Source organism: Papaver somniferum, unplaced genomic scaffold (assembly GCF_003573695.1).
Source record: "Papaver somniferum cultivar HN1 unplaced genomic scaffold, ASM357369v1 unplaced-scaffold_133, whole genome shotgun sequence".
In the NCBI taxonomy this organism is placed as follows: domain Eukaryota; kingdom Viridiplantae; phylum Streptophyta; class Magnoliopsida; order Ranunculales; family Papaveraceae; genus Papaver; species Papaver somniferum.
Genome location: NW_020622492.1, coordinates 18431906 through 18445847, shown reverse-complemented (window position 1 = coordinate 18445847; position 13942 = coordinate 18431906).

Sequence of the window (13942 nt, the reverse complement as noted above, 5' to 3'; positions counted from 1 at the left end):
TAAGGAGTTCGGGGACGATAAAGAGTTTTTCAAGAATCTTACTAGGAAACTTCTTATGAGAATTTATTCTTGTGTTTAAGAAGGATAACTAGGGTTTGATATAGAAAAAATTGTGATTACACATAGCTATTTGGAAAGATTTTCATCTTGCAATGTTTTAGATTTATTTATTTAAATTCTAAGTTATTTGGAAGATGATCTTGCAGTATTTAATCTTATTGGTTTTATATATTGCAAATCTCTTATGAGATATATATGTGTTTGCGTTCGTGAACTGTATTTTTATCTCATATATGCTCAAAAGTTAAGTCTATTATGTCTTTATGCAAATATTGATAAAAGATATAATTAACTTTATTAGAAATTCCGCAGTATTGATCTTTCCCTGATCCACTATTATATGAAAGTACCGTATTTACTTCGTAAGTTTTCTTATGTTGAGTGATTTCCGATTAACTTAATCAATAAGATCTTCTTGTGGTTTATTTACTCGATTTTACTGGATACAAATCCATGTGATTTTTTAACGTCCAAATAAATCCTTCTTTTCTCGTAAAAGTAAGGTCGCTCATGTTGTTCTCTTGGGAATGTCATTAAAGGGGGGGGGGGAGTTCTTAAATGAACTTGTTCTTAATTTTCATATCTTTGTGCATAGAGAGGTTTTGGAATTTAGAGGGGTTAAATTGTATCTTAATAAACTCCTTGATGAATACACTAAGTTTTAACTATGTGAAATCATCGAAAAAAGTTGATAGTTTTCTTTTAGTCATGAATTATCTTTTGTGAATTCATTATGATCCCTTAGTTTGCGTACCTTTGCCAATTTATATGGACAAAAAGGGGGGGAATTATTTAGTAGTTCACACTACATACATATGGTATATGGATCATTATGTAAGGGGGAGTGGTTTTCATTCTAAGATGGAAGTATTGACTAAGGGGAAGTGATACATGTCACCATAGTATTATTTCAAAGTTGTGATGCAATTGGACTTTGATTCTATATAATAATACTATGACATGGATAACAATGATTGAGAACCTTCGTTTTCATATTGTTATTGCTACGGATCTTCAACAACAATGATGCTGAGTTGAACACATTCAGAATCGATGGAGAACTTGAAGTAACGGAGAATTCAAGGAAGTTGAAGAGCCAGGGAAATCAAGCATGATGGATCAAAAGCTACAAAGTTTATTTATTTTGTAATCCATATGTATTGATAGTTTTGTCAAGTTTAGTTGATCAAAACTTCTCGATCGAACTCGCAAGCCTTGCTATCTCAAGCTTGTTTGTCAAGTTTAGTTGATCAAAACTATATACTTTCTAGTCTACTTATAGCTATGTCTCGGATTAGGATAGAAGTGTGTAGTTTAGCATTAGACTTCACGACGTTCACCAATTGAAGAAGAAGATTTACTGAAGAGACTGGAGGAACTCCATCAACAAAAGGTATGTAGAGACTAAAACTTATCTATCACTCAGAAGTCTATTCTATTCTATCTTCTAAAGAGTTTAAGTCGTATAGCTATATAGACTTTTACATTATACACATTTGAAATTTCGAGCCGAGTTTATCTCGTTTATATATTTCTCGAAATACGCGTTGGAAGCTTTTTAGCTTTAGCTAAACTTCATCATCTACTTGACGAGTTTAGTTGTAGAAAATTTATTTGTTGGAAACTAAATATTAAGTCAAGATGATCATGTGAAAATTACCTTGAACATCTTACATGATTTGTGTGAGACAATCATTTGATGTTAACTTGGGAAGTTTCGTATTGATCGATTAATCACTTGAAAATTACTTGAAGCTAGTGGTATGTGTAAGATTACCATTTTTGTCTTCTAAGGATGTTTCAATGATTAAATGAGAGTTTATAACTTTTATCAATATCTGGATATGTCACAGTATGCGTACCTTGTATGCGAACTGTGAATACTACTTCAGGTCCGGAACTCTTGTTTACGAACTGTATTTGCGAATGGGTTTAACTGTCAAAAGTTCGGAACTGTGGTTCGCGAACAGTGTTTGCCAACGGATATGACTAGGTAAGTCTGGAACTGTGGTTCGCGTACTTAGTTTGCAAACACATTGGTTAGGTTCTAAAATCGGTAAGTATGACAATTCATACTCATGAACTCAGGTTCGTTTGCGAACTCAGTTTGCGAACTAAAGTCCCTGGAACTTTAATGAAATAAGGTATGCGAACTTGTCTTTCAAACCGTGGCATTATGTTCATGAATTGGTTCTTGTATAAGTACTTTGTACAATTACAAACCAAACGAAAAATGTTTCAAATGGATATTTCTATGAGATAGTGAACATTTGAACAACTCTCTTAAAGAACATTAGATTCATTTGATTATATATCATGATTGATTGATTATCATATTTGATCTAAAAGTGTTAGATGAATATAACTTCAGTTAACTATTATTGATCCAACGCTTATATACGTTTAGCTACGTCTCATCCATATCTAGATATAAGTGTATTTCATTTGTGTGTATCAAGCTAATACCATCTAACGTTGGAGATTGATTGCTTATTTTCTAAGCAGACTTAGCTTGAATCTTAAATCAGGAGTTCATGTAACGGTGAATATCAATTGCTTTGTTACTAAGCTATCTTAGCTTTGATTATAAGCAACCCTAGTTTGAAACATTATATAAGGGAGAACTCTAGCATATGGGAAACCTAATCCCGACGCTCCTCGTGTGTACTAGTTGCAAACTAGAGTCGATTCTCTATTAACCTAGGGTTTTCCAAAACCATTACTAGGTTAACGACTTGAAGACTTCATTTGGGGTTCGTGAAGCCAGATCCAACTATTTTCTCTGTAGTTGCATATTCTGATCTTACTTTTTATATCGTGTTGAGTTTAATATATATTCTCTAAGATTTTTCTCGAGATTTATCTCCGATAGGTAAGATATAAAAAGTAATCACAACAGTTCTTCGTCTCATACTCTTGTGATTCCGCAATAACTTTTTATGTTAATCAGTTAGGTTATTGTAATGTGACTAATATTTCTAGGCTGCTTTTCGGGAGTATAAGACCGGATTATTAGCTGAGTTTCCTGTTCACCTTGATTTATTTAAAGACGGAAATAAAAACCAAAACATACTTATCTATGGGAGACTTATTTGTTTATAAGTCTTCAACTTTGTCGTAGCAACTCTTAGTTGTGGGTGAGATCAGCTAAGGGAATCAAGTGCGCAGAATCCTGCTGGGATTCAAGAGGAGTAAGGAGCGGGACTGTACCTTAATCGGTGTGAGACTTGGTTAAGGCTCAACTTTATTTCAGTCCGAAGTTAACTTGTAGTAGGCTAGATTCTGTAGCAGCTTAATACAGTGTGGTATTCAAATCTGGACTAGGTCCCGGGATTTTTCTGCATTTGCGGTTTCCTCGTTAACAAAATTTCTGGTGTTTGTGTTATTTCTTTTTTTGCATTGTATTTGTTTATATAATTGAAATATCACAGGTTGTGCGTAGTTCAATCATAGTTGATAAATCCGACCTTGTTTTTTTGGATAGGACTTGATTGACACTCGGTCTTTGGTACCATCCGAGTTATTCTCATATCAATCAGTCTCACGAATTTATATTTGGTTGATTTACTGATTGCATTGAGAAAGAGATAAAGCTCTTTGATATCTTTCGTGATTGAGTCTCACTTTTAAGTTTGTGCTCTCGGAATTACATTGGAGTTTATTCCATACAGATTTCCGAACAAAATATTGGGTGTGGTTGTTATACCTCACGTTTTCACTCTTAAACATTTCTAAGACTTCATTGATCATTTAAACATTTATGTATGTGCATCATGATTAAACACTTAGATGTTTGAATGAATATCAAATTGCTTTTAGTTCTTTGACTAACTTGTGATAAGTGCATAATTTCTATGATTTTAGTATCCATTCCATACTTGTTTTAGCTATTATTCTTGCATGTATTCGTATTATTACTATTGTTTTCTATTTTTTGCCTCTAATAGGTGAAGCATCCAAAAAGGAGCTACAAAGTTCTTAAAAGAGCTAAGAAGAGAAGTATTCCAAGTATCCAAGTGCCCAAGTCCAAGAGAAGTGGAAGAAGTGCGACAAAAAGGAGCAAAGGCGCTCAAAATCAAGACACAGGCTAAAGACCGAGATTAATTCATTCAAATTAAGGATTTCTCATCACCATCTTGAAGAGAATTGAAAGATAAAAATAATTCAAAAAGAATGAGGTCATTCCAAGTTCGGACGAAGAAGTTGTGGCCAAAACAAACTTTTATCGAATACCAAAGACACTGAAGTATGCAAACGGGTATGCATACCTTAGTTCTGAAAATCTCTGATGGAATTTGAGGTACGCATACCCGTACGCATGCTTAACAAGTATAAAACGGTTATGCATACTTATGAAGGCCTAAACTCACAATTAGGATCCTTATTTAGTATTTTTGGGTCAGGTTCTTGAACCGAACTAGATACTTGATGGCCAAGCAATGTAAACCTATAAAAAGGTATTAGGCCTTCCAAAGAACATCAATCGATCAATCTCATATTACAAGTTATGCATTAAAAACCTAGAGTTTACCCCTTTATGGGGGAAACCACCATTATTCATCTTCTTTGTAATATGAGTAGATAAATCCTTTGTTGATTAAGGATGAATTTAATGTTCTAAGCGAGAATCTTTATTAATAATACAAGTCTATTGAGAGTTGGGATGCATACCAGGTTAGTCTATTGATTGTTCTATTACTAGTAGATGTTATGAGATAAGTAATCGTCGATTAACTCTCTACACACGTAGAAATCACGAGACCTTACAGATGGATTCTGTGGAGAAATCGTGTGTGAAAACAACACTAGCAAGTAAACCCTGATCTAAGAGTTTAACTACTAGGATCAACCTAAATTCACAAAGCTTAAGGCATTTGATTGGATTACACCTTAAGTGATCTACTACTTGGTGGTTCGTTGGATAGAAACTGGTAGTCGAGAACTTCTGTATCCAGTGATTGAAGGAGTTTTGGGGGTAACACTGATCTAGCTGTTATTATACGGTTGATGATGAATGGTTCTTAGGAACGATAGATAAGTATTCTAATCTAGTTAACGCTTGGTAACGGTGAAGGATTCCTTAATCATCTCTTTTCTTCTTTATTGTCTTTCTATTTATCTTACAACCAAAACCCCCGTTTTGTGTTATTTACTTTATTTTGTTAATACAAATAACCTATAAATTACACAGCTCTTTGTGGGAACGATCTCTTACTACCGCTATATTACCAGTTAATTAGTGGGAAATATATTTATTAATTTGTTGCATTAACGACACGCATCAAACTTTGGCGCCGCCGCCGGGGAGCAGTCTCTAATCGATTTGTTATTTGTTTAGCTTGTTTTTTTTTGTTTTTTTTTTTAGATTTTTGTTTTAATTTTCTTTTTCTTGTGAGTCATCATGTTTCCTTATGGAAATAACATGTACGGAGCACAAGATGGCACATACAAAAGTGGTAATCAATATGGTTTTCAATCTCATTCATATGACAACTATCAACCATCCTATGGGTATAATCAAAACCAATCTTTTGGCTATGATCAATATCCCATGGTACCTTACGGATGTTCTCATACATGTCAACAATCTTATGACGGGCGTGTAAGTGAACAATCACGAGGATGGAAGGATATTTATGCTTCTGGAAATTGTTTTCTAGTAATGTGCAGATGACAGAGAGTTTGGAACTAAAAAGTTATGATATTAAATCAAAACCTATTCCTCTTTATCGTGTTTTTCCTTCACTCTTTCCAAAAGAGGAGATTTTGCATAACGGTGGAAAGCGTGCTAACATCAGAAAACTATATGCGCGATACAACCAACTGGAAGAAGCCGGTGCATCATAAGAGACTCTTGACGAAATTAAAAAGGCCATAGACATGGAATTCGAACGTCGTTGGGATGTTGACGATTTTGAGGTTGACAATGATTCTGATGAAGATGAACAGCCTCTCGAAAGTCCTTGCAACAATGATACGACTATTCCAACTCCGGATCATAATGAAAATCCTTCGCTGATAGGATCCGGAGATGCCTATTTGTGATAACCGCAATCGCACGGTGTCCAACTAGTAGACAGAGGCAAGTACGAGTTGTTCCCATAGGGAGCGGTGAAAATACCAATAATCAATATCTCTAATCGGCTAACCAACAAAAGATGTTTTTGATATTCTTAGAATTAAAAATGAAATAATAAAATCAAACTAATAAAATGAGTCCAATGAAAAAGCCGTAACCAGGGTTTTATTGTATCCATCACTATTTCTATTCAATTACTGAAATGATACATAACTCATGAATATTTATTTATCGCATGTTCTATCGACATCACCTATTATATGTTTTAGAGTCACAAATATCACCGGGACACCTTAAGCATGGCACATCAAAAGATTAAACCCAAGTATGCACCATCAAATTGCATTAGTGAGAAATTATGCGAAACTAAAATATTGATTCACAAATATTATTTGGCTCTTCTAAGCATAACCCATCAAAGAAATTAACCGAAGCATGAAATATCAAATAATGAGACAAAAATATTCGTGAACCTAACAATTAGGCAAAAAGGTTATATCAAACCGATGAAGCAACAACTCATATTTCAATTAAATCGATAAACAGAATCAAGAGTTAGTTTATTCAAATCATAATAGCCTTAAAACCATATGTAATCAATTTGAAAGTGGTCTAATTCTCTAAGTGGTTTCAACATAAAACCCTAGCTAAAAAGTTTAGCAACACATGGAAATGGACTTCTCAAAATCCATCAAAATGAATTAAAAAAAAAAGAAGATAAAGTAAACCGTTATTGCCGTCGTCACCTGGAAATCGATCCTCTTCTTCCCTTCTTCTTTGTTCCCAGTAGCCGCCCTCCTTTTCTACTTCTGTTCGTCGGCTCTGTAGCCTCCTTTCTTTATCTTCGGCCTCTCTGGAAAAGAACTCCAAGCCGGCCTCCCAAATAAAGGTGTGTCATCATTCTCTCAATTAGCCTTAATTGAAACTTGCATGGTGGTCATCAATGTGATCTCCCCATATATATTCTTCTTCATTTTGCTTGCATGCATATTTGGTAGACTTAAAAACAATCCCACGGTGAGAAACCAAAATCTTTTTAATTCATTTTTCTCCCTCCAATAAGATATTCACGTGGACCCATTTATTTGTTCCAATATTCCACTACCTAACAGGATTTCCTTAACAGCTAATGCCTTTTCAACTTCCCAAAACCGGATGTGTAAATATGCGACAACACATGGCATAGTAACCCACTATAATGTTTTCTACTTGCAATTTGCTGAAAATCACACGAATGTTCTTTTGAGCCCCACGAAACCATGATTCAGGGGAAAGCATGTGTACGTGCTTGACCTCCTTGTTTTCAATTAGACCGTCCCACTTGTGTATCATCCCTTCTCTGTCTCGTTTTGGTGTCTCGAGTAACCTTGCTGTTTTTTTGTGGCAAGCACTGTTTTAGTTTCACATTTCGTCATTTATTTTTGGATGATTGGATTTACTTCTACTTTCTACAAAAGCATTAAAATAGTATTATTAGCAACAATATCGAGTCCTAGCTAATATAAATATGGGTACAAAATGTAGCACATACGTGCTTATCATTCGCCTATTCAAAAGGAGGAGATTGGGTATGACATAACTATTGTTATAAATGGCGTAACGTACTCAAACGAAGAAATTAGGAGTTGCATCAATGAACTAGACGTTTTAGGAGATGATTCTAATTTTGATGACGAGATTGTTGAGGAGATTGAAATTGAGAATGAAACCAAATGATTAAAGTCGTGGAAGACCCAATTGAGCTAGATAACAATAGTTTGATAGAGGACCACGATATACTTGAGGTAAATCATTCACTATAAATACTTACGAAGGAGGATCCGATACAAGGTTTTTATAAACCCTTGCTTAATTTTATATCTACTGATCCTTTCCATCCAATTGAATTAGCTTCTCAAAGAGTTGTTAACTCAACTTTTAAGAAAATACCTCACTTAGGATTGGAGTTGTTTGCTTCAAAAGTTTTAACGGATTATTTTGCTTCTAAATATCCACCACTTGATGTGTTTGATTCGAGTATTGTGCAGGTTCTCCAAGTTGAGGAACCTTTTGAAGTTCCCGAATTCTATGTTCTCTATCCACTTCCGAGTATAGAAAGGACTAAGTGTGGGGGAAACTTCAATAAAGTGATAGCTTCAATATTTATATATTGTGCTAATAGTTTTATAAAGATGTTATTTGAATTGCAGATTGTTATTTGGAAGGATTACCAAATTTTTAGATTATTGGTGTACGGACGATAACAATAACGTCGGGCGACGTTAAACCAAGCTCTTCATGGGAGAAAACCCATCGGTTTTGTATCTCCATCCCTTTTGTTTTTATTTTTCTTAGTTTTTCATATCATATCTTGCATTCCCATCTTAGATTTTACAAAGTCCTATATCTATAATGAAAGTTTTGACGAATTCTCGTCAGAAATTTCTGACTGCGCACTTGTCACAAAAACAGCTCTCGAGACTTCATAAGCAGTCCGATTTGAGTGGTTGAACCCAAATTTTAAATAGGACAGACTCGCCTTTCTTTTAAAAAAAAAAAGAAAATCTGAATTCATGAGTCTGTTAAGTTGGAGCGATAGCCCTGGACATTTGAGTTTAGATATTTTTCCAGAACTTTTTCAGACTGCATGACAGTCAGTACGGGGTCCATAAAATTCAGACCGTTTATCGAAACACCGTTCCCTTTTGAAAAGACATATAAAATACGTAGGCGAACAACTTTCATGTAGGATGTTTTTCCTAGTTCCCTACCCATTGGTACATGTTTTGAGTTTTTCAGGGCTGTTATGTCAGAAATCAGAATTTTCGGTTTTGAACATTGAGGACAATGTTGAGTTTAAGTGTGGGGAAGTATCTAAGCATGTTTGGATTGCATATAAAATAAATAAAAAATAATAATACTCTTTGATTTCTTGCGTTCTTGAGACTTCATATTTTGGAGTTAATTACAGTTGAACCTCGATAAACGAATGTTCGATAAATGAATAACCTCGCCAAATGAATAATTTTCTCCGGTCCCGACTTGGGCCAAGGTGATAAATAAATAACCTCGCTTAATGCATTAAATAATAAAAAAAAATTGGATCCTTAAAGGCCCTATAGAAATATAAACTAATAATTACTGAATTATATATATAAATATATATATATATATATATAAACCAAAATACATAATCAGAAAATTTTACATAAAAATATATGTAGGAGTGAACTCAAAAAAAAAATCATTTATGGTTGATTGTCTTTTTCTTCCACCCAAACCAAAATGCACCGTATCCTTAATTTTATGCGATGCTTGCACAATTTCTGTAATATTTTGCTCGTGTTGTAGCAAGTAACTTTTTAAAGTGACCATCACTTTAAAAGCATCTTTAGATGACACATTTGGTACGACGCTACTATCATCTGGTTCAGGATCATTCTCATTATTCACTACTGACTTAATAATTTCTTTATCTGTTGGAGACTCCATAACTGCATCATTCTCGTTAGGATAGTTCAAAAGATCACATTTCTATAACGTAAATTAGAAATGACACCAATTAATCTTTGGATTTATTTTTTTAATTGACCATTTTCTGGTATACTTGTACATTTTTTCCTATACAATTTAACTTTTTAATTTAGAAAATATTGTCTAGATATTCATTTATCGATAAATAAATAACCCCGCTAAACGAATATTTTTTCGTTGTCCCGAGAGCATTCATTTATAGAGGTTCGACTGTATGAGCTATTTAGGATGACACACTCTAAACCTTTTTAGGTTGAAACAGTTCTTACGGCTATAGATTGAGTTCCACTTTATCGTTCTAAAATCCTTATATATACGTTCATAATTGACTGTGAAACTCGGTTGCTAGAAATGGCATGGTAGTCGTTTGAAAGATTCATCCTCGCAATTAATCATTACTGAATCACTTTCTTTTTATTTTTTCAGTTATATGTTTCTTTAAAGTGATTTGGTGGGATCCTGATACTGCCGTGGATGTTGTAGCAAGGTAATCATTGGTTTAGTATATAAAATACCCATAGACAATTGTCTTACACTCATAAAGAGTGAGACGGGAAAAAGAAAAAGAAAATAAAAAGAAAAAGAAAAATAAAAACATATATATAAGGCTCCTCTTCATTTATCAACATTAATAATTGTATGATAAGTCCGGAATGTTGGGGTAATCATGAAGTCGATGAAAAAAACCATATCATCATTATATAGCAAGTCTAAAAAGACTATTGGTGAGGTTCTCGACACTTGGATAACAGTAAGTGTGAAACGTTGTCCCTGTCTCCGTCGCCTAAACAAGCGTGGAATGCAGGATCCAAGGCAACTATCACATACTTGCTGAAAAGGAACATGCGCTTAGAGTATCTAATCATGTGATCGAGTTAAATGGGTGCTTCTCTCAAATACTGTGCTATAAATAAGAATCCTTTGACGACATTCATACAAGTATTGTGGGTAACATCTTTCACTTTAGTCAACATTTTCACACTTCACTTTTCCATTTCCATTTTCTTATCTAGCCATGTGATTTCAGTATGTGAGTGTTGTGACAAACGTTGCAACAAGTACGATGACTATCTGTAATACCCCGATATTCGGCAGTGGTTGGCCGAATGGAATATAAGTAATGGTTCATCCTTTCCTATCACCAAGGCCTGATGGGTTCACTTGACTGAGTTGTGGGAAAAACTTCTTAGTTAAACGTGCTCGGCCGGGAGTAGTCACAAGACGGGTGACCTCTCGGGAAGCTGTTGTTGGATGTCTGCAGTAGTGCCGTTACAAATCCCACACTGTTGGATAACCGCAGTGGGTAAGTGGGAAAAACAGTATCGATGTTAGTTGGGATACAATTAGGGACAGTTCGCTTGTGCTCAGGTGGGAGAGTATGCTGGGGTGTTATGCCAGATACTGGTCTCACAAGAGGCAAGGAACGTCTACATTATACCGAGGCCTTTTCAGCACAATTGGCTCCAGAATTGGCAGAAAACTCTCCAGTTAAGCGTGCTCGGGCGGGAGCAATCCAGGGATGGGTGACCATCCGGGAAGTTACTACTGGAATACCGCGGTGATGCCCGCGAAAAACCCCACACTGCCGGATATCCGCAGTGGCTAAGTGGGAATGTATCGGTGGAGGGACGGGTCATTACAAATGGTATCAGAGCCGACAACGGTTCACCTGCCGAGGGTGGGAAGGTACGCTGGACGGGGTTAGTGGTCCAGGTGCTTCTCATGAGGGGGAGGGAACGTCGGAGATCTGGGCTTGAGTATATATTCCGGAGTCGAGGACGACTCCAATTTAAGGTGGTGGTATTGTAATACTCCGATATTCGGTAGTGGTTGGCCGAATGAAATATAAGTAATGGTTCATCCTTTCCTATAACCGAGGTCTGATGGGTTCACTTGATTGAGTTGTGGAAAAAACTTCTCAGTTAAAAGTGCTCGGCCAGGAGTAGTCACAAGATGGTGACCTCTCGGGAAGCTGCTACAGGATGTCCGCAGTAGTGCCGTTAAAATCCCACACTGCTGGATAACCGCAGTGGGTAAGTGGGAACAGTATCGGTGTTAGTTGGGATACAACTAGGGACAGTTCGCTTGTGCTCGGGTGGGAGAGTATGCTGGAGTGTGATGCCAGATACTGGTCTCACAAGAGGCAAGGAACGTCTACATTATACTGAGGCCTTTTCAGCACAATTGGCTCCAGAGTTGGCAGAAAACTCTCCAGTTAAGCGTGCTCGGGCGGGAGCAATCCAGGGATGGGTGACCATCCGGGAAGTTGCTGCTGGAATACCACAGTGATGCCCGCTAAAAACCCACACTGCCGGATATCCGCAATGGCTAAGTGGGGACCGTATCGGTGGAGGGACGGGTCATTACACTATCTTAGTAGAGTTTTGCAAACAGATTGAATGTCACGCGTAAGTAATTTCTTATGTGTGGTGATTGGAATGTTTGTGGGATGTTTGCAGCTAAAGAACTTACGCAAGCTAAGTATTTGGATTTCTACTTTGCATCTATCCTTAATAGTTCTTCCAAGGCGAGAAATTGGAGTAGGTTTGTGGGTATACCTCTTGTAAACCCTCACGAGATTATAACTCGTCCACTAGGGACATCCAGGGGTTTAAATGCTTGTTATACATGCTAAGTGTAACCGTTCTCTCAATGAGATGGATTTGATATATTTAGGTTCAGTTTTATTTAGTTTGCTCGAGGACTAGCAAAAGCTAGTGTGGCAGAATTTGATAAGTGCATAATTCATATGATTTTAGTACCATTCCATACTTGTTTTAGCTATTATTCTTGCATGTATTCGTATTATTACTATTGTTTTCTTCTTTTTTTCCTCTAATAGGTGAAGCATCCAAAAATGAGCTACAAAGTTCTGAAAAGATCTAAGAAGAGAAGTATTCCAAGTATCCAAGTGCCCAAGTCCAAGAGAAGTGGAAGAAGTGCGACGAAAAGGAGCAAAGACGCTCAAAATCAAGACACGGGCTAAAAACCGAGATTAACTCATTCAAATTAATAATTTCCCATCACCATCTTGAAGAGAATTGAAAGATAAAAAGAATGCAAAAATAATGAGGTCATTCCCAGTTCGGACAAAGAAGTTGTGGCTAAAACAAGCTTTTATCGAATACCGAAGACAGTAAAGTATGCAAACGGGTACGCATACCTTAGTTCCGAAAATTTCTGATGGAATTTGAGGTACGCATACTTAACAAGTATAAAAACGGGTATGCATACTTGTGAAGGCCCAAACTCACGGTTAGGATCCTTATTTCGTATTTTCGGGTCGGTTTCTTGAACATAACTAGATACTTGATGGCCAAGCAATGTAAACCTATAAAAAGGTATTAGGCCTTCTAAAGAAGATCAATCGATCAATCTCATATCACATGTTCTGCATTAAAAACCTAGGGTTTACCCCTTTAAGGGGAAACCACCATTATTCATCTTCTTTGTAATATGAGTAGCTAAATCCTTTGTTGATTAAAGATGAATTCAATGTTCTAAGCGCGAAGCTTTATTAATAATAAAAATCTATTGAGAGTTTTTATCATCATCGTTTGTCTTTACCATATATAGGGTTTATGAGTGATTCATATGTTGATTTGGGATGCATACCAGATTAGTCTATTGGTTGTTCTATTGCTAGTAGAAGTTATGAGATAAGCAATCGTCGATTAACTCTATACACAAGTAGAAATCACGATACCTTACAGAGGGATTCTGTGGAGCAATCGTGTGTGAAAACAACACTAGCAAGTACCTTGATATAAGGGTTTAACTACTGGGATCAACCTAAATTCACAAAGCTTAGGGCGTTCTATTGGATTACACCTTGAGTGATCTACTACTTGGTGGTTCGTTGGATAGAATCTGATAGTCGAGAACTTCCGTATCCAGTTATTGAAGGAGTTTTGGGGGTAACACTGATCTAGCTGTTATTATACGGTTGGTGATGAATGGTTCTTAGGAATGATAGATAAGTATGCTAATCTAGTTAACGCTTGGTAACGGCGAAGGATTCCTTAATCATCTCTTTTCTTCTTTATTGTATTTCTATTTATCTTACAACCAAAACCTCCCTTTTGTGTTATTTACTTTATTTTTCTAATACAAATTACCTATCAATTACACAGCTCTCTGTGGGAACAATCTCTTACTACTGCTATATTACCAGTTAATTAGTGGGAAATATATTTATTAATTTTTTGCATCAGTGACATGCATCAACTTTCCAAACCGAATTGTCATTATACACGGTTCTGTAACCGGACCTAAATGTATATTCTTTTA